Raw genomic sequence first — 21,067 nt, forward strand, 5'->3', positions numbered from 1 at the left:
GCAAGGGTTCAGACTGGGCAGGACCACCTTGATTAATAGACCCTCAGGTGTTGACCATCCAGGTAGCTTTGGCTAAGTTCATTTCCCAATTCTTGAAGGTCCCCCTGCCAAGTGCCTTCAGGGCAGTCTTTAGTAGTCCATTGCACCGTTCAACTTTTCCGGCAGCTGGTGCGTGATAAGGAATGTGATATATCCATTCAATACCATGTTCTCTAGCCCAGGTGTTTATAAGGCTGTTTTTGAAATGGGTCCCATTGTCCGACTCAATTCTCTCAGGGGTGCCGTGTCTCCACAGGACTTGTTTTTCCAGGCCCAGGATGGTGTTCCGGGCAGTGGCATGAGGCACAGGGTAAGTTTCCAGCCATCCAGTGGTGGCTTCCACCATGGTCAGCACGTAGCGCTTTCCTTGGCGGGTTTGGGGAAGGGTGATGTAGTCAATTTGCCGGGCTTCCCCATACCTGTACTTCAGCCATCGTCCACCATACCACAGAGGCTTCACTCGCTTGGCCTGTTTGATTGCAGCGCAGGTCTCACAGTTGTGGATGACCTGGGAGATGCTGTCCATAGTAAGGTCCACCCCTCGGTCACGGGCCCATCGGTATGTCGCATCTCTTCCTTGATGACCAGAGGCATCATGGACCCAACGAGCTAGGAACAGTTCTCCCTTGTGCTGCCAGTCCAGATCCACCTGTGATACTTTCACCTTGGCAGCTTTGTCCACCTGCTCATTGTTGCGATGCTCCTCATTAGCCCGGCTCTTGGGTACGTGTGCGTCCACATGTTGAACCTTCACGGTCAGTCTCTCTACTCGGGCAGCGATGTCCTGCCAAATGTCAGCGGCCCAGATGGGTTTTCCTCTGCGCTGCCAGTTGGCCTTTTTCTAGCGATTCAGCCATCCCCACAGAGCATTAGCTACCATCCACGAGTCAGTGTAGAGATAGAGCCTTGGCCATTTCTCTCATTCAGCAATATCCAAAGCCAGCTGGACAGCTTTAAGCTCTGCAACCTGACTCGACCCACCTTGTCCCTCGGTAGCCTGTGCAACTTGTCGTGTGGGGCTCCAAACTGCAGCTTTCCATTTCCGGTTAGCGCCTACAATTCGACAGGAGCCATCAGTGAAGAGAGTGTATCGTCTTTCAGTCTCCGGTAGCTCATTGTATGGTGGGGCTTCCTCAGCACGTGTTACTTGCTTTTCTTCTTCTTCAGACGATAATCCAAAATTCTCACCTTCTGGCCAGTTTGTTATAACTTCCAGAATCCCAGGGCGATTTGGGTTTCCAATACGGGCGCGCTGTGTGATGAGAGCGATCCATTTGCTCCATGTGGTGTCAGTGGTGTGATGTGTGGAGGGAACCTTTCTCTTAAACATCCACCCCAGCGCTGGTAATCGGGGTGCCAGAAGCAGCTGTGTTTCAGTACCAATCACTTCTGAGGCAGCTTGGACTCCTTCATAGGCGGCCAAGATCTCCTTCTCTGTGGGAGTGTAGTTGGCTTCGGAGCCTCTGTAACTTCGGCTCCAGAATCCCAATGGTCGGCCTCGAGTCTCCCCAGGCACCTTCTGCCACAGGTTCCAGGACAGACCGTTGTTCCCGGCTGCAGAGTAAAGCACATTCTTCACATCTGGTCCCCTCGTGACTGGGCCAAGGGCTACTGCGTGAGCAATCTCTTGTTTGATCTGAACAAAGGCTTGTTGCTGTTCAGGGCCCCAGTGGAAATCGTTCTTCTTGCGAGTAACCAGATAGAGAGGGCTCACGATCTGACTGTACTCAGGAATGTGCATCCTCCAGAAGCCTATGGCACCAAGGAAAGCTTGTGTTTCCTTCTTGTTGGTAGGTGGGGACATGGCAGTGATCTTGTTTATTATCTCTGTGGGGATTTGGTGACGTCCATCTTGCCACTTGACTCCCAGGAACTGGATTTCTTGAGCCGGTCCCTTAACCTTACTTCATTTAATGGCAAAACCAGCTTTCAACAGAATTTGGATAATCTTCTCTCCTTTCTCAAAGACCTCCCCTGGGGCGTTCCCCCATACGATGATGTCGTTGATGTACTGCAGATGTTCTGGAGCCTCACCCTTCTCCAGTGCAGCCTGGATCAGCCCATGGCAGATGGTGGGGTTGTGTTTCCACCCCTGGGGCAGTCGGTTCCAGGTGTACTGCACGCCCCTCCAGGTGAAAGCAAACTGGGGCCTGCACTGTGCTGCCAAAGGGATGGAGAAGAAGGCATTGGCAATATCAATGGACGCATACCACTTTGCTGCCTTGGACTCCAGCTCATATTGAAGCTCTAACATGTCTGGCACGGCAGCGCTCAGTGGTGGCGTGACTTCATTCAGAGCACGGTAATCCACCGTCAGTCTCCATTCTTTACTGGACTTATGCACAGGCCATATTGGGCTGTTGAGAGGTGAATGAGCCTTACTGACCACCCCTTGGCTCTCCAGTTTACGAATCATCTCATGTATGGGAATCACAGAGTCTCTGTCAGTGCGGTATTGGCGGCGGTGTACTGTTGTTGTGGCAGTTGGTACCTGTTGTTCTTTGATTCTCAGCAGTCCCACAGCAGAGGGGTCATCTGTGAGACCAGGCAAAGTATTCAACTGTCTGATGTTTTCTTTCTCAACTGCAGCTATTCCAAAAGCCCAACGATATCCCTTCGGGTCTTTGAAATATCCATTCCTGAGATAGTCTATGCCGAGAATGCATGGGGCCTCAGGACCAGTTGCGATGGGGTGTTTTTGCCACTCATTTCCAGTTAAACTCACTTCAGCCTCTAATACAGTCAGTTCCTGGGACCCTCCTGTCACCCCAGAAATAGAGATGGATTCTGTTCCTACATACCTTGATGGCATCATGGTACATTGGGCCTCAGTGTCAACCAATGCCGTATATTCTTGTGGGTCAGATGTGCCAGGCCATTGGATCCACACAGTCCAGTAGATCCGATTGTCCCTTTCCTCTTCCTGGCTACAGGCAGGGCACCCCTATTCCTGGTCATGGCATGCATTGTTCTCCTCCTGTACGTATGTTTCTGAGGTCCCTTCCAGAGGATCAGTCATATCATCATTCCTGTACCGTCTGGAGTTCTGAGAGACTGGGGCAACCTTGATTCTAGATGGGCTTCTTGTGGTAGGTGTTCTTCTTTTCAGTTCACGTACCCGGGCTGCTAAAGCGGAGATGGGTTTTCCATCCCACTTCTTCATATCTTCTCCATGCTCTTGAAGAAAAGACCAGAGGTTACCCCGTGGTGTGTATCCTCTCTCCCAGGCTGGGGGACGCCTGCTCCTAATGGCAGAGACTCTCATCGGCTCTGGTGAGATATGGTAAATTTCTTCCTTAAGTTCTTTCAATTTCTGATGGCCTTCTTCAATCAAGCACTGGACTTGCTCAGCCAGTCTTGTTTCCACAGACGAGACATGGGTGCGAACTGGGGCGATGACAGTGTCCTCGTAAATTCTTAATTTATTAGCCAAGACACTCACCTTGTCCTCACCTTCCCTCCATTGCAGTGTTGCCAGGTAACGTGAGTGCATCTCTGGTCCAAGCCGTGCAAGTCTCAGCCACATCTGTGATGTGCACTGGACATCATCGGGGCTTTTAGGAAATCTCTCGTTTTTTGAAAAAATAATCTCCAGCACAGCCAATTCCCTCAGGCGTTGGATACCTTGTTCTATTGTGCTCCATTTGCCTTGGTGCACTTGGAGGTCTTCTTTACAAAGGTATCTGTCTTTCACACTTGTCAGCAGTCGCTGCCAGAGGCTGAGAGGTTCTTGGGTTTTCCCGATCCCCTGGTCAATGACCACATCCCGGGACAGCGATCCCAGTTGCCTGGCCTCAATTCCATCCAGAATGGTGTCATTGGCTGCAGCGTCCCAGATGCGGAGCAGCCAGGTCAGGATGGACTCGTTGGTCTGGCGGGTGAATTCCCTTCGCAGGTCACGCAACTCACCCAGGGATAGAGAGCGAGTGATGATCTCTATCTCTGTCTCCTCTGCTGGCTGCGAAGGTCCTGCTGCATCCTCGTCAGTCACTACGCGGACTGATTTGCTCCTTGACTTCTTCTTCTGAGTGGTGGCAACTGCTACTGGTTTAGGTGGTTCCAGTTCAGTGACGGTTTGTGTGGAGACGCTGACGGCACCTTTGGTTCCTTTCTCCTCTGTGACAGTCTGCGTAGATGTGGACACTGTTGCCTCACCTTTGGCTTCTTTCTCCTCTGTGGTGGTCTGTGTAGATGAGGACACTGTTGTCTTGCCTTTGGTTCCCTTTTCCTCTGTGACAGTCTGTGTAGACACGGACACTGTTGATTCATTTTTGGCTTCTTTCTCCTCTGTAGTGGTCTGTGTAGATGAGGACACTATTGCCTTGTCTTTGGTTCCCTTTTCCTCTGTGACCGTCTGTGTGGATGCAGACACTGTTGATTCACTTCTGGCTTCTTTCTCCTCTGCGATGGTCTGTGTAGATGGTGATGATGTTGCTTTGCTTCACTTTCCCTCTTCCTCTTCCTTAGGAACACGCTGTATCACACCAGGTAGTGTTTTGTTCCTAAGTATGGTGCAGAAAAAACAAAGGGCTGTGCTCTCTTTTGCCCGAGAAAAGCAACACTCTGGGGGACTTCTGTAACTTTGCTTGCAGCAGCACCTTGGTGTGTTTTCTGTGTTCTCCAAGTGAAAATAAGCCTGTCAGGAGCCCGTGGTAGCTCCAGCTGCTTTGGAACACATTCTGCCACACTTGCTCTGTCTGCATGTCTCTAGCAGCCAGAAAGCGCTGTAAAGCACCCGGCCTTTGCTGCAGCCGCAAGGAGATCTCCTGCCTAAGCCTCACCTTTCCTGCTCGGCCAGGCTCCCGAGGGCCCCAGCAGCAGAAATTGGCCCAGCTGGCTGGCACCGGCAAAGGTAGCACCTGGGCATTGCAGGTGCTGCCAATTGCCTGGATCAGGACTCCAGGCCCTGGAAATTGCCACGTCTGGGCACTGCCGGGGCCAGCAAACATCAGATTTCAGTCACGCTCCAGGTGCTAGTAATGACAACACCAGGACTTTCTTTCTTTTCTTTCCTTTTCTTTTCTTTCCTTCCTTTCTTTCTATCTCTCTTTCTCTCTTTCTCTCTCTTTCTCTCTTTCTTTCTTTTTGTCCTCCCCATTTCCAAATCCCTGCAACTTCACCTCAGTCCTCCACACCTCCGCACTTTTTCCTTAGCCCTCCCAATTAAACTGACACGGCCTACAAAACACTTCAAGGATGCAAACTTACTAAAAGAAAGACCAGGGCAGCCCCTGCATTCCCACTCTGGGACACCACAGCCATTGCAGCCCCGGTTTCCCTCCTCTGTGACACCACAGCCATGGCAACCTCAGTGTTCTCCTCTCTCTGACACCACAGCCATTGCAGCCCCTGTGTTCCCCCTCTTTGTGACATCACAGTGGGGGCAGCACAACATTCCCCCTGTTTGTGACACCACAGCCATTGCAGCCCCCTTGTTCCTCCTCTTTGTGACATCACAATGGGGGCAGCACAACATTCCCCCTCTTTGTGATGTTATATGTGTGTATTATAAAATTGGCTTTTCACAAGATGTGTGCTATATGATTAATAACATAGTAAGGATATAAGGATATAAGTTTATTTCTGCTATTGGTAAAAGAAGATTAGATATAATGGGAGTAGTTGGTGTAAGTCTGCTTAAACTGTCTGTTTGGTTGGGATAACATCCAGTGAACATGTAAAGAAGACTCTGCTGCTGATAACACCAACTATCAGCATCTACCACCCGCAGAAGGCACGTACCAAGGCCCAAGCTAGACGCGATAAAAAGGACACAGCCACGAAACACGCATGCTCTAAAAAGGCGGACCCAAGGAGGGGCCATGCAGAGCAGTTCCTGGAATATGGAAACTAGTTTATGGAATTTTATGAATATTCATATATCGATATAACGAAAAGAGTATTTAACGAGTATCCCTGGGAGAGCGGGGTGTGAACTTGGCTGAATGCCAAGTCACCCGGCCGGCCGTTTTTGGTTTTTTCTTATCTCCTAATTGTCTTAATTATTTTATTAAACATATTCCTTAAAATTTACTAAAAAGTGAACCTCGTTTTTCACAGTGACACCACAGCCATTGCAGCCCCTGTGTTCCCCCTCTTTGTGACATCACAATGGGGGCAGCAAAACATTCCCCCTCTTTGTGACACCACAGCCATTGCATCTCCTGTGTTCCCCCTCTTTGTGACATCACAATGGGGGCAGCACAACATTCCCCCTCTTTGTGACACCACAGCCATTGCAGCCCCAGTGTTCCCCCTCTTTGTGACACCACAGCCGTGCCAGCACCAGCGTTCCCTCTCTGGAGACACCCGAAGGGAAGCATCCTTGAGCTGCGTCCAGTCAACAGAACTGACTGGCCACTGAACTTCTCTGGCTGGGACTGATGGGCATTTCTCTGCACACAGCTCAGGGAAGGTCACCTTGGCCACCCCCACAGTGCCACAGGCCTGTGTCAGATACACTTCCTCAGCTCCGCCCAGAGCTGCCAGGGAGGAGTCATTCAAAGAAAGAAACAAAAACCGCCAAGAAGAAGAAGACCACTTGGTCCCCAGCTGAGCTGCTCCCTCCCTCAGCACTTCCACCTGCACACAAACAGCACCTGAGACTGCAAGCAATCAGTAGTCCTCAGCTCCATCTGCAGCAAAAGCAGCTTGAGGACAGACTTGCAGCAGCACTTCTCTCATCCCTGTGCAAAAGGCCTCTGGGCAGGCACTCACGGGCCCTGGCAAAGGGCAAGGCTCAGGGCCTCCGCCCACAGGGAAGAAAAGGCCTCTCAATTGGCCGCTGCTGGCACGTCAAGCCTGCTCCCAGGCTGCTTCACAGGCAGCATCCTTTGGTAGGACTGCACAAAGCTGACAGTCACCTCTGCCTTCTCCACACTCCATGTTCCAAAACTGCCTGCCAGAAGAAAGTGCTGGCAACAGCAAATATGTACTCCAGATATTATCCAGCATTTCCGAGCAGGCTCACTGTTTACTGCATATTGGCTAAGAATGCAGGGCCATTGGGAAAGTAATTTCCAATCACGTGCAGTCAATTTGGCAGTGACACCTCTTCCCGGTGCAGGATTATATATTAACCAGCATGCTATCAAGCTCCCTGCTTCTATCATTTGTGTATCCCCTCGTTCTACTCCTTCTCTAGCTAGTGCACTCCATGCCTCTCTCCGATTACTGGCCACTACCTCTGTCAAATCTCATTCAACTTTCAGAATAGTTTCATCGCTCTCCCCAGTCCATGGTAATGGACATGAATCTGTCATCTGACCCGCAGTGACTGGAGGCATTGGGGGAGCCAATGGTACAGAGTCTGCAGTCACCATGTCCCCTCTGGTGGCACTCATTTGCTCTGGAGGCACATGTACTGTTGTACATCCAGGAGGCAAGGGAAAGTCTGACTCTGATGAATATGTCAGATTCATTCCCTGGGCTGCTACTGCCTGCTGAGCTGCTCGTTTTTCTACTTGGTGTTGCAGCAGAGCATTATGTACTGCTCGCCACTGTTTCTCTACCTTCTTAGCTGTTTTATCATCATCTAAACTTGCCTCCTATATCTTATCCCCAAATTTTCGCCATTCAGAAAGCTCATGTACTGTATGGGGGTTCACAAAGCACCCCTTAGCATACCCATATGCTAGCAAGCCTGGCAACTCTTTTTTTAATATCTATACCCTGGACTTGCCATTTTTCTAGTATACAAGTAAACAAATCATATGCTGCTTGCCTCTCCATGTTAGTCAGCGCTGTGCAGCTCCCCAAGGTCTCGGCAGCACGTATCAGCCGGCCCCACCGATGTGAGCGCGGGGCGTGGAAGCAGAATTTCTTCTTTCGCCTTTCTCTGCCGGCCTCACTGATGTGAGCACCGGGGCGCGGAAGATCTTCTTTCGCCGTCCCTCTGCTTGCAGGACCTGAACTCCTACTCCTCCAACCATGGTGCGGTATCACGTCAGGGTCACCCTTTGTTGGAAAGAGGGAGACTGACTCAGCCGATGTTGATCAATCAGGCTCAATTTTATTTGTTTTCTCGCTTACATTTATATTCTAAGTAATCAGCTCATACATATTGCAAAGGCCAAGCTCCTGATTGGTAGTGACTACACAATAGTTTACTTCATGCTATATCAGCATATTGCAACAGTTGTATCGCCTTGTAATGTTCAGTTCCTCTTTTCTCATGATCTCAGTTTCTCTCCCTCATCCTCATGCTGGCCTTGTCCTAGCTTCTAGTTACAATATTAGTCTGAGAGCTATTGCGTCCCTTATCCTCTACCCATTCCTCAGCTATCTTCTCCACAGACCACCTCATCTGGACTGCTTCCACCACCCTGCTCAGGTTGTATTCTGACTCTGTCAGTGGTCTTTGTATTATTGCATTTATTTTATTTTATTTTATTTTGCTTTACTGTTTTCCTTTCTTTTTATTAAATCGTATTTCTGACTTGGAGCCTCTCACCCATTTTGCTTTCAAACCACGTCAATAACGAATCTTAAGTTCTCTTTCCCAGTTTTTAAATTCTGCACATACACACACACACACACACACACACACACACACACAGACCCGCCCCCTGCTCCCCAAATCCCACAACCCCGGAGAACTGGATGGGAGATGAAACCTGCCCTGGGGCACAGGTGAGTCACCATCCGTCTGCCATCTCCCCTGCCCTTTTCCTTCCCCCGTCTGAGACGGGACCGGCCATCCCGCTCTGGATGCTACCCCAAGCCACATTCCTCCATCTCCTGGTCCTATTCCCTTGTCCTGCCCCCACACAAGATGCTGTCTGTCCCCTGAGGGGAACTGCGATTTAGAAGTCGCAGCTGACTCTGGCCCCACTCCTGCCGCCTCCCCACTTCCTGTGCTTTCTCCAAACGCCCCTCCTGGCACCTGGGCCAGGTAGAAATGCTGGTAAATGCCTTTGGGATAACAGATTTGAGAAAATCACTTGTGTAGTTATAACTGTGACCATGGAAGAGCAGGGGGAGAACATGTGCGAGGAACATCCCTGCACACACTCAGGGCAGGGCAGGAGGAGGAGCAGGAGCTGCTCCAGGTGCTGGAGCCGATTGCCCTGACATTCTGTGGTGCAGTCTGTGCTGAGACAGCTGGGCCTCTGCAGCCCATAAAGGGCACAGAGTGCAGAGATGCACCTGCAGCGCCTGCAGGAGCCCGTGCTGCAGCAGGGGGATGCCTGAGCGGAGGCTGTGACCCCATGAGAAACCTGAGCATGGGACCTGGCAGGGACCTGCAAACTCATGGAGAGAGGAGCCCAGACTGGAGCAGGGTCCTGGTAGGATTTGTGAGCTGTGAGAAATCAGGTTGTGATTCATGTCAATCAAATAGTATGTGTGTCTGTGGGCAACGTGGACAGAGACCATGAGATTATTATAAAGAAGAGTTTTAAGAAAAAAATCAGCTAAGTCAGGCATGGAAGTGGGGTTTAACAAGGCAACTACACAAGAGTAGGCTTTTAGCTAATAGTTTGTTTCAGCAACAAAGATGTAATTATTTGCAACGTAAATCTTAAACCTCCTTGTAGTATAAGTTTTAAACTACCTTTTGTATAAGTTATAAATTGTTTTCTTAGTATAGAAGAATTTTCAATCCCTTAACAAGGGAGAAGTGGAACTAAGGGACTACGGGGCTTTAAAAAGATAATTTGGAAACAAGGTGACTTCGGGGTTTTGTAATAACTGAGAGGGGCCTGCAACACGTTACACTTTAAAGTTATGAAATAGTTAAGAGGAGGCTTGCAAAATGTATGCTAACAAAATGTATATGCTTGCTTAAGCAAACTACATTACCAAAAATAATGCTAGTGGAAAAAGATATTTTAAAAAGGAGACTGGAGAGACATCAGAAGTCCACTTTGGACCAGCTCCCCAACAGATCTTCAAAAACCACAACTGCTGATAATGAAAAAAAAAAAAAAAAAGGCAAGTAGAAAATAACTGAAAATTTGGGGAAGTGAAGCGCCTAGAATGGTATAAGAGACCACCATTTGAGAACTGAATTCATGCATTGCTTGGGGCAGAGACCCCTCGCGCACCCAGCACTACGATTTGCTCACTCTCTTTATCAAACAAATTAATAAACTGGCTATATTACTTGATGAATTGTCAAGCCTAGCTTTTTATTTATCTCAGAGCCCATGGAAGAGTGACTCACATTGCAGCAGTTTGTGAAGAACAGCTGCCTGTGATATGAGCTCACATTGGAGAAGTTCATGGAGAAGTGACTCCAGGAGGGACTTCAGGCACAGCAGAGAAACAACTCCTCTCCCTGAGCAGCAGGAGAAACAACACATGATGAATTGACCAGAACCCCTATTCCTTGTCTCCCTGCACCCACTGGAGAAGGAGGTAGAGCTGGGAAGGAGGGAGGGATGGGCAGAAGGTGCTTTTAAAGCTTTATTTTATTTCTCACTATCCTATCCTGATTTTGATAGCAATAAATTCAATATATCTAATTTTGAACCTGTTTTACCCATGATGGCATGTGCTGAGTGATTGGTCCCAGTCCTTATCTCAAGCCATGAAGCCTTCGTTCTATTTTCTCTCTCCTGTCCATCTCTGGAGGAGAGCGAAAAAAGCAACTTTGGTGGGTGTCTGACATCCAGACAGGAGATGCTGACTACACTTCCTTTCCTTCATTCTTTCCAGACATCACAGTGCAGAGGTTGAGTGGGGCTTTGATGGAGGGAAGTGAAGGTGGCGGGGAGTAGCGGGGACAGGAGGCACAGGGATGTGGGACAGGCATCAGAGGGGCCCAGGCAGCTGGCAAGGGACAAGGCCTGTCCCCCTGGGCCAGCAGCAGCCCCGTGCCCTGCCCAAGGCACTCCCAGCAGGGGCTGGGCCCCAGAGGCAGGGGGAGAGCCCAGTCCCGGGGGCGGCGTTTCTGCCCCAACCCCCGTCCAGCCCAGCCTCCCCCCTGTGCACAGTGGCCGCTGGCACGGGCTGCACTGGACAGTGAGACCTGCTGGGGACATTGAGAGCTGCCCCCAGTGTGACACTGCCCTTGGGATTTCACAGACACCAAACAAATCACAGACAGCCCTGCCCCTTGTCATGTCCCACACACTAGAGAGCATCACAGCCAGCCCTGCTCCTTGTGCTGTCACAGGCCCTACGAGTGTCCTGAGTGTGGGAAAAGCTTCACCCAGAGCTCAGCCTTGACCAGACACCAATGGAGGCACCACTAACGGAAGCCCTGCGAGTGCCCTGAGTGTGGGAAGAGCTTCATGCACTGCTCCAGCTCCATCTCCCATGGGAGGATCCATGCTGGATTATCCCCAGTGACCCCCTGTGGGCAGAGCCCCGGTGATCTGTGGTGACAGTGATTCATGTTGGGAAGACATCTGGCGGGGAGCTCCACATCCTCCTGGCTCCCTGTGCCCTTTTTCTTTTCATATTTCTTTGTCCTTTCAAAACACCCAAAACTGGGGTAAAAATAAAGATGTTGAACTAAGACAAGGATGGGGACATGGTGAGATCTTCCAGGGGCTGTGGAGGATGCTGGGTTTGAGGGAGTTGAGGGTTTCTGGTAGGGACTTTCCGACTGATCAGGGCTTTGGGCACCCCAGGTCAAGGGGCTCCAACTGCCCTGGAAGACTCTGGCAGAGGTTCTGGGGCAGCTGATCAAGGATCCCCTGCCCTGGATCTATCCTCATGTCCCTCTGCCCCCATTCTCGGTGTCCTCTGTCCTGGGTGCTCCTCGGGGCGCTGACTTCTGCAGTTGCACTTGGCAGCAGGACCATCAAACCCAAGGTGCTCATCCCTTCTTTTCCCACTCAAACCAGGATTTCCCATTCCAAACGCTGGCTAGATTGAGGAGAAGGAGGGCTGCAAGGAAGAAGATGACTGTGGAGCTCCAGGCAGCTGAGAAGGAAGTCACTGCCCCTTTCTAACCTCTCTCCTGCTCCATCTTCCAGCCCAGCATGGCCCCGGACTGCAGGACAATGCCACTACTGACACCGTCTTGCCAGGGACACATTGCAGGGATTTCCTTCCCCTTCCCTCTGGCATGGAGGCAAACCCCGTTTTCTCCTTGTCCTTCCCCCCAGATGACAAGCTGAGGATAGAGACCAGAGAGGACAAATCCCCACGGCAGAACCTCATGGAAGAGGTTTTTAAGCAGCTCCATTTTTTGAGCAGCTCCACAGTGCAGGAATCCAGCAGGGAGGAAAAGCCTCAGAGATCCTGTATGGGGAGTGGCTGCAAACACAGATCACGGGGATCCGAGGAGGAAAGATCCACCGTGGGCCAGCAATGCAGCCAGAGCTTGGGGCAGGATGTCCATGAGCAGCTTCATGATGGGGAGAAGCCCCATAAGTGCTCGAAATGTGGGAAGAGCTTCAGGCAGAGCTCCAGCCTGATCTGCCACCAGAGGAGCCACACAGGGAAGAGGCCCCAGGAGTGTGAGGAATGCAGGAAGAGGTTTCAGACCAGCTACACTCTTCTCAGGCATCAGTGGACTTACACAGAGGAGAGGCCTGCACTGCCTCGAGTGCAGGAAGAGCTTCAAGCACAACTCTGCCCTTGTCCCCCACCGGCAGATCCACACCAAGGAGTGTCCCTGCCCTACGAGTGTCCCCAGTGTGGGAAGTGTGGGAAGACCTTCAGCCAAAACTCCAGCCGGATTGCCCATCAGAGGACCCACACAGGGGAATGGCCCTACGAGTGTGGGGAGTGTGGGAAGAGCTTCAGGACAAGCTCTGAACTGACTGTCCACCAGAGGACCCACACAGGGGAACAGCCCTACAAGTGGGATGTGTGGGAAGAGCCTCAGCCGGAGCTGCCACCTCATCCACCACATGGGAATCCACACAGGAGAATAGCCCTACAAGTGTGGGGAGTGTGGGAAGAGCTTCTGGTCAAGCCCTGAACTGCCCATCCACCAGAGGAGCCACACAGGGGAGAGGCCCTACGAGTGTGACCAATGCAGGAAAAGGTTTCAGACCAGCTCCATCTCCTCGTGCACCAGCAGATTCACACGGAAGAGAGGCCTTTCTGCTGCCCCAACTGCAGGAAGAGCTTCAGGCAAAACTCTGACCTTGTCAAGCACCGAGGCATCCACACTGGGGAGAGGCCCTATGAGTCTTTTAAGTGTGAGAAGAGGTTCAAACAGAGCTCAGCCTTGACCCAACACTTACAGAGGCACCACTAAGGGAAGACCTGCAAATGTCCTGCTCCAGCTCCATCCCTCATGGAAGGATCCGTGCTGGATGATCCCCAGTGACCCCCGGTAGGCAGAGCAGCAGTGATCCATGTTGGGAAGACAGCTGGCAGAGGGCTCCACATCCTCCTGGCTCCCCGTCAGCACCTGAACACATCCACAGACCAACATCAGAAATCCATTGCGGAGAGCAGATTTGTTGACTTCTGACCCCAGAACAATCTCACTTTTTGCATCTTCTAGGGGCATCAAGCCACACTGGATGGCCTGGAAGGTCTTCTCCAACATAAATCAATCATTTAAATTCTTTCTGGCTCATGAGCATCTTCCACAGCCAAATGGGGACAGATTGGGACAAAACCCGCAATTTTGGAGACAGTGGGGTGGAAACCCCTCCAAAAAAGGTTCTTCCCACGTATCCAAGCACCTGGATACTCAGCTGGCAGGGACATGTAAATCATTTTGTTTTGGCCTTGATTTTCTTTTCTCTTCTGTTCATCCCTTTGAAACCCCTGAAACTGGGGTAAAAATAATGACATTGAACTAAGGCATGGATGGTGGCATGAGGAAATATGGAAATAGATAGGGACATGGCCATAGGTGGGATATAGGAGGACACAGACATAGGCAGGGGCATAGGGGGATATGGACATGGATGGGAACACAGACATGGAGACAGACATGGCGGTTCTGGAAATGGATGTGGATGTGAGGAACATGGATGGGGACATGAACAGGGACAGCATCAGTGCCATCATAGTGCCACCAGCACTGTCATCTTGACCACAACAAAGTGCTGTCCAATGCAGTTCCTGCCACCACCATGGTGTCCCAGCTGAACATCACAACCCATGTTCAGCTGGGGACAAGCAGCCCAGAAGCAAGTGCCAGCCACCAGGGTATCCCAGGGCCACCATGTTCAGGGGGACCCCAACCACCCCTGGGGGACTGGGCAAGGGTCAGTGTCACCCAGGGAGTCACATGGTCTGCTGGCAGCAGCCCCTGACACGTCCTGGTGGCTTCATGCTCTGACATGTCCTGGTAGCATGTCCTGACAGGTATGGCAATATTGTCCCCTGATGTTTATCTGGATGGCATTGTGTAACCTCCCCTCTATATGTCCCCATCCCCCACTGTGGCTCCCTGTCACCCCTCTGTGTGTACTTGTCCTGCCCTGTCCTCTGTGTATCCCTGTATCCCTGAGTCCCTGTCCCCTATGTGTCCCTGTCCCTGGCAAGCACCAAAGTTCCTGAGGTCCTGGGCCCATGTCCTGCAGTACATCCCTGTGTACCACAGGGTGTCCCCGGGTCCCTCAATGTGTCCCGATGTCCCTCAGGATGTTCCTGTGGCTGCTCCTGACACTGAGCATCTGCGTCCACCCCACTCCAATACAGGCAGCAATGTGCCACGACATCCTATGACACCCCACAACACCCTTTGTCCTCTGATTTTGAGTCCTTTCCCTCTGTTTTGGGGCTTTCTCTCTTCTTTTGTATTATTTCCTCTTATTTTGGGTCCTTTCCCCCTATTTTGGGTCCCTTCCTCAAGTTTTGGGTGCCTTCCCCTTGCTTTTGGCACATTTTTGCCGGCCTCCCCCTCCTCCAACCCCCTCCCAGCCCTTAAGCCCCCATTTGTGTCCCCAGCTGTGTCCCTATGTATCCCCCCTCACCACATGGACTCAGTGCTCACCATCATGGACGCCCTCGAGTCCCCGCCCTGGGGGGACTCAAGGCACCACTGCGGCCTTGGGGAGGGGCCTGGGGGTATGCAGTACCCCAGGGTGCTGGGCGAGCCTGCCGGGACCCCTGACCGTCCCCTGGCTCTCACCCCGGGCCTGCTCCTGACTGAGCTCCTGCACAACTGGTCGACACCGGAGCTGGGTGCAGTGATGGCCCCTGACGTGGCTCCACAGTGGCTCTCGCTCCCCTTCTGTCTGGCATTGAGGCGGGACTGAGATCCGGCAGCTTTGGGTGACCCCTTCCCCCTCTCAACCCTCCTGCCCACCTTCTTGGCTGCTACTATCGCCGAGGCTTTGGGGACATCCTTCCTGTTGGTGCAGGGGCGTGACAACAACGCCACTGCGCTGGGACCTGGCAGCTCGTGGGGAGACATGGAGAACCCCCAAAATTACACCTTGAGGGGTTCCCCGTCCCCTGTCCCCGACCCTGTGGCCATCGAGGCCATGGATGGGGTGGTCCTGGGGACACAGCTGGCCCAGGGACCTCTCTCGGTGGCCGAGCTCCTCCGGGGCAACTATGGCACCGGGAATGGCTTGGAAGTCGGAAGACCCCTCCACCAGTTACCAGCACTGGGATTTGGGGGCTGGGAAGGAGATGGGGAATGGGATCTGGACTGGGATGGGATCAGGATGGGACTGGGGTGACAGAGGAACAGGCAGGGGGCAAGGGGAGTGACAGAGGGTAGGGTGGGATCCTAAACAAGGGACACCAGGAACCATAAGAGGGGGACATGGGGACAGTTCCAGGCCAGGGGGTCCTTGATCAGCTGCCCCAGAACCTCCACCAGGGTCTCCCAGCGCAGCCGGAGCCGCTTGGCCTGGGGAGCCCAAAGCCCTGAGCAAGGCCCAAGTTCCTGCCAGGAACCCTCAACTCCCTCGCACCCAGCATCCCCCATGTCCCCTGTAAGATCTCCTCATGTTTTAGTTCAACATCTTTATTTTTACCCCAGTTTTGGGTGTTTTGAATACACAAAGAGAAATTAAAAGACAACCCAGGTGCCCACGGGGAGCCAGGAGGACATGGAGCCCCCAGCCAGGTGTCTTCCCAACAGGGATCACCGGCACCAGGGATCCCCAGGGCTGAGCCCACTGGGGCTCACTGGGGATCATGCAGCATGGATCCTCCAACGGGGGATGGAGCTGGAGCAGTGCACGAAGCTCTTCCCGCACTCGGGGCACTTGCAGGGCTTCCCTCAGTGGTGCCTCCATTGGTCCTGGGTCAAGTGAGAGCTCGGTGAGAAGCTCTTCCCACACTGGGGACACTCGTAGGGCCTCTCCCTGGTGTGGATGCGCCGGTGGGTGACGAGGTGGGAGTTTCGCTTGAAGCCCATCCTGCAGTCAGGGCAGCAGAAGGGCCTCTCATCCGTGTGAATCTGATGGTGCCTGAGGAGACTGGAGCTGGTCTGAAGCCTCTTCCTGTATTGGTCACACTCGTAGGACCTCTCCCCTGTGTGGATCTTCTGGTGTTGGATCAGGGTGGAGCTGTCACTGAAGCTCTTCTCACACTGGGGACACTCATAGGGCCTCTCTCCTATGTGGATCCTCTGGTGTCTGCTCAGGTGGGAGCTGTGGCTGAAGCTCTTCCCACACTGGGGACACTCGTAGGGCCTCTCCCCGGTGTGGATGCTCCAGTGCTGAGGAACACGCCGTTCTCCCTGAAGCCCATCCCACAGTCAGGGCAGCGGAAGGGCCTCTCATCCGTGTGAACCCGCTGGTGCTTGAGGAGATCGGAGCTGGTCTGAAACCTCTTCCTGCATTGGTCACACTCATAGGGCCTCTCCCCTGTGTGGATCCTCTGGTGTCTGATAAAGGAAGAGCTATGGCCAAAGCTCTTCCCACACTCCCCACACTCATAGGGCCTTTCCTCGGTGTGGATCATCTGCTGTTTGATCAGGGTGGAGCTCCGTCTGAAGCTCTTCCCACACTCCCCACACTCATAGGGCCGTTCTCCCGTGTGGACTCTCCAGTGGCAGACCAGGTTGCATCTCCACCTGAAGCTCTTGTTGCATTTTGAGCACTTGTGGGGCTTCTCCCCATCGTGAAGCTGCTCAGGGACCCCCAGCTCCGAGCTCTGGCCCAGGGTTGGCATTTATTGTTGAGGCTATTAAAAGGCTAGGTGAAACATTTCAGAAACAGGCAGAGAGTAGTCAGGCTCAAGTTTTTGCTGCTCTTGCTCCACTCCAAGCTGCTGTTACAGCAAGTCAGCCAAAGCGAGGCAGAGGAGACCGAGGAAGGAGCCTGTCAGAGGAAATCGGGAAACGGCAAGACCAGCGCGCCATCCAGCCGCCACGCCGGGACACAAATAGCAGCTGTGCAGCAGCCAGGGACCTGCACCCCGCCACCTCCGGAAGCCTCGGCCTGGACTTGGCAGCCACAGTGGATATATCTATTAAGGACAATCGCACTGTGCCAATTCCCACTGGAATAAAGAGACTAGTAACCTATCAGGGACAGTCGGTTCCTGCTTTACTTTTGGGAGGATCTTCTACTTTAAAAAAAAAAGGATTGGACATACTACTGTGGGACTTATTGATGCTGATTTTACAGGCGAGATTTGTATTTTATCACAGACACTGTATCCTCCGGTGCTCATTCCAGCTGGCACCCAGATAGCTCAATTGTTACCATTTTCGACCTTGGCTCCGGAACATCGCTTGGAAACACAAAGAGGGGACTATGGTTTTGACTCTACAGGAGGATCAGCATTCTTAACACTGGACCTGCTGAAGTACAATATATTGGTTGAGGTCACATGTGTGTGCTTACACCCACAGGTCCTGTGTGGATTCCCAGCCGCTGGATGCGAGCAGGGAATGACAGCACCCAGCAGTCCAGCAGAACGAGAGCAGCATTGCCTGCTCCTGATCCTTCAACCTGTGATAGTTCGGCTCCAGCCAGTGTGGCCTAATCCTCTAGTAGTAGAAAATAGAACTGATGTACTAACGTTGTTGCATGAACTACAAAGCACCCCACTACGATTAATTAAGAGTTCTAACTGTCTGCACTGCGACAAGCCTAACTGTAGTGCTTGGGTAAAAATATATTGTGGGGCTTGTTGCAGACAATGGTGAGTCTTTCAACAGCAGCTTGCACAGCCATGGTGCCCACGCTGCTCCTTTTATTGGCATTGTTATAATTGGCAGACAGCCATAAAAAATTATACAGGGTGCAGTACTGTGCCAGAAGCAGTAAACCTTGTTCAATATTTAGGTCAAAGAGATAGGCTGGAATTGGTATTTTTAATAGAAAGAGAGGTGTGTCGCCTGTTGGCACAAAAGGCTACTCGCATATTGCAGACAACCTGCAAATATGGGGTGGGGATACCTCATATGCATCAGGTGGATCCTGCAGATTGGGATATGTGTTGTCGCCGCTGGGCTCACAGAGCTACCAAAAATAGATGAAAGGCAAAGCATGTGGGTCACTTGGGTTAATCAGTCTGGTCAGGATAATTTTTGTTTATCACTTGCCACGCCTTCCAATCCATTTCGCACTTGTTTAATTGGAAAACAAGAATGTGCAAGTGTTACCCCACGCCTTTAGAGGGGCAATACGTTGTGACGTGGGAGCGGACCTTGACAGAGGACAGCAGGCAGCAGCTTGGTGAAACATGGAAAGCTCTTTATTATCTGACTCCAATAGGCTTATATACATTTTGTACAGAGGGCCAAGATTGGCCCAAAGAGGTTACAACCTCCTGACTCCATTGGTCAATATGACCATCAGTCAAGTTCTCTTTCAGAGAACAAGAATGCAAAACATACAGATAAATTCTAAGAATATAATATTGTTTACATGAAGCAGCGTGAGAAGCTGCTGCAAAGACTCAAACACTTGAAGGCAAGAAATTCGGGGACGACATGCGAGGGAAGCGTGGAAAAGTTACGTTTCTCATTGGCAAAATGAGACAACAGCACAATGGGAATATTGCTCTTGGTTTGCTGAAATCATTCAGCAAGGCAGTACTTCTCGCTGTGACCCTCTCCTGCCTATTGATTTGGCCATATGGCTTGGGAAACGCTATCTTCTTGGAGCCCTTGTTCAGCAATTAAAGAAAAAGGGGGAGAATAGGGGAGAGGAGAAAGACATTCGGGTATTAGAATGGTTACAGCTACCCCTACGACAATGTAAAACTGTTTTTCAAAAGCCAGAAATGTTGGCAGTTCTTATCCATAAAGGCAGAGAGCGTGCACGACAGATTACGGAGAATGAACCAGGCACTATTCTGTTGCCAATAGCTCGAGATATACTGCAATGGTACATTGAAAATCATGAGGAGGTGGGCCTTGCTCTGCTGGGAGGAGGGGCCACAGTTGTGACAACGGTAAAGTGGCCCCACCCTTGCGATGGGTGGGAGAACAACAGTGGCTGAGCAAACCTCTGCGGAGTGAACAGCCCATCCCAGAAGCAATCACAGTTTTTACAGATGCTGGGAAAAGGTCACAAAAAGCTGCTATTACATGGCAGCAGAGAAATGAGTGGCAAGAAGTAATATTGCCTGCTAAAGAGGAAAATTCTTTACAAACTTTGGAATTGTCAGCTGTTGTATAGGTCATGACAAATTTGTCAGAACCGGTGAACATTGTTACAGATTCATTATATGTTGCTAGGATAGTGCAGAGAATTGAAGGTTCAGAAATAAGACAAATAGATAACAAGAGACTAGGGAACCTTCTCATTCAATTAAGGTTGGCAATTCAAACAAGAACACACCCCTATGCAGTTATTCACATTCGCAGTCATAAGTGGGACATTGGGTTAGGCGAAGGAAATGATAGAGCTGCTAAGCTGGTTGCAGTAGCAGGAACACCACCCCTGCCCCCCCAGAACCAAGCTAGGGAGTCACATGCTATATTTCATCAGAATGCCAAAGGGTTGATGCGAGCATTTAAGATAACCTCAACAGAGGCTACTGACATAGTAAGAGCTTGTCCTATTTGCAGTCACCACAATGGAGGGGTCGGTATAGGAGTGAGAGTCAACCCCCGGGGACAGGGACCAAATGACATATGGCAAATGGATCTTACTCATATTCCATCATTTGGTAGACTAAAATATGTGCATGTTACAGTGGACACATATAGCAAGTATGTATGGGCTACAGCTCAGGCAGGAGAACGGGCCAGTCATGTACTGCGACATCTTACTGCCTGCTTTGCAGTCATGGGAGTGCCGAAGACAATAAAAACTGATAACGGCCCTTCATATACTAACTCTCGTGTCACAACCTTCCTGCAAACTTGGGGGGTGGAACATAAAACAGGCATTCCTCACTCACCCACTGGGTAGGCTGTGGTAGAGCACACACATGGAATGCTTAAAGCATATTTAAAGAAACAAGAGACAGTGACAGATTTACAGCAGAAATTGACCACTGTGTTATTTGTAATAAATCATTTGTGTGTGTTTGGAGATTTAAAGGAGCCAGCAGCCATGAGGCATGCTAAGGGCCCTAATAAGGAACATCAAACCGATGTATGGGTAAAATACAAAGATCCTAAAACAGGCATTTGGCTAAAACCAGCAAAAGTGCTGTTCTGGGGGCGTGGTTATTTTTGCATCTATAGCCCCTGGAGTTGGCACAGCTCATGCATTGGTGTCACTTAATAAACTTGCATGTTGGGCTATAAAGCAGGTAAATGTTACTACAGAGGTCATATCAGCACTCACTCAAAATGTAAACAGCCTAAGACACGCAGTCCTTCAGAACAGAGCCGCTATAAACTTTTAGTCTAACACCATGGCTAACTCAGCTTTTGAAAAAAAAAGCTATAATTTTTGCTTATGATTTTAATTGTCATTCTGTGCGTGAGATTGGAGTTTGCTTGCTTTTTTCGTTGTCAGTCCCAAGTGCTTGCAACCATTAAAGAAAAAGGGGGAATTGTGGAGAGGATAGCTGAGAAATGGGAAGAGGATAAGGGACACAATAGCTCTCAGACTAATATTGTAACTAGAAGCTAGGACAAGGCCAGCATGAGGATGAGGGAGAGAAACTGAGATCATGAGAAAAGAAGAACTGAACGCTATAAGGCGATACAACTGTTGCAATATGCTGATATGACATGAAGTAAGCTATTGTGTAGTCACTACCAATCAGGAGCTTGGCTTTTGCAATATGT

Source organism: Zosterops lateralis (assembly GCF_965231275.1).
Source record: "Zosterops lateralis genome assembly, chromosome: 36".
NCBI classification, from domain to species: Eukaryota; Metazoa; Chordata; class Aves; order Passeriformes; family Zosteropidae; genus Zosterops; species Zosterops lateralis.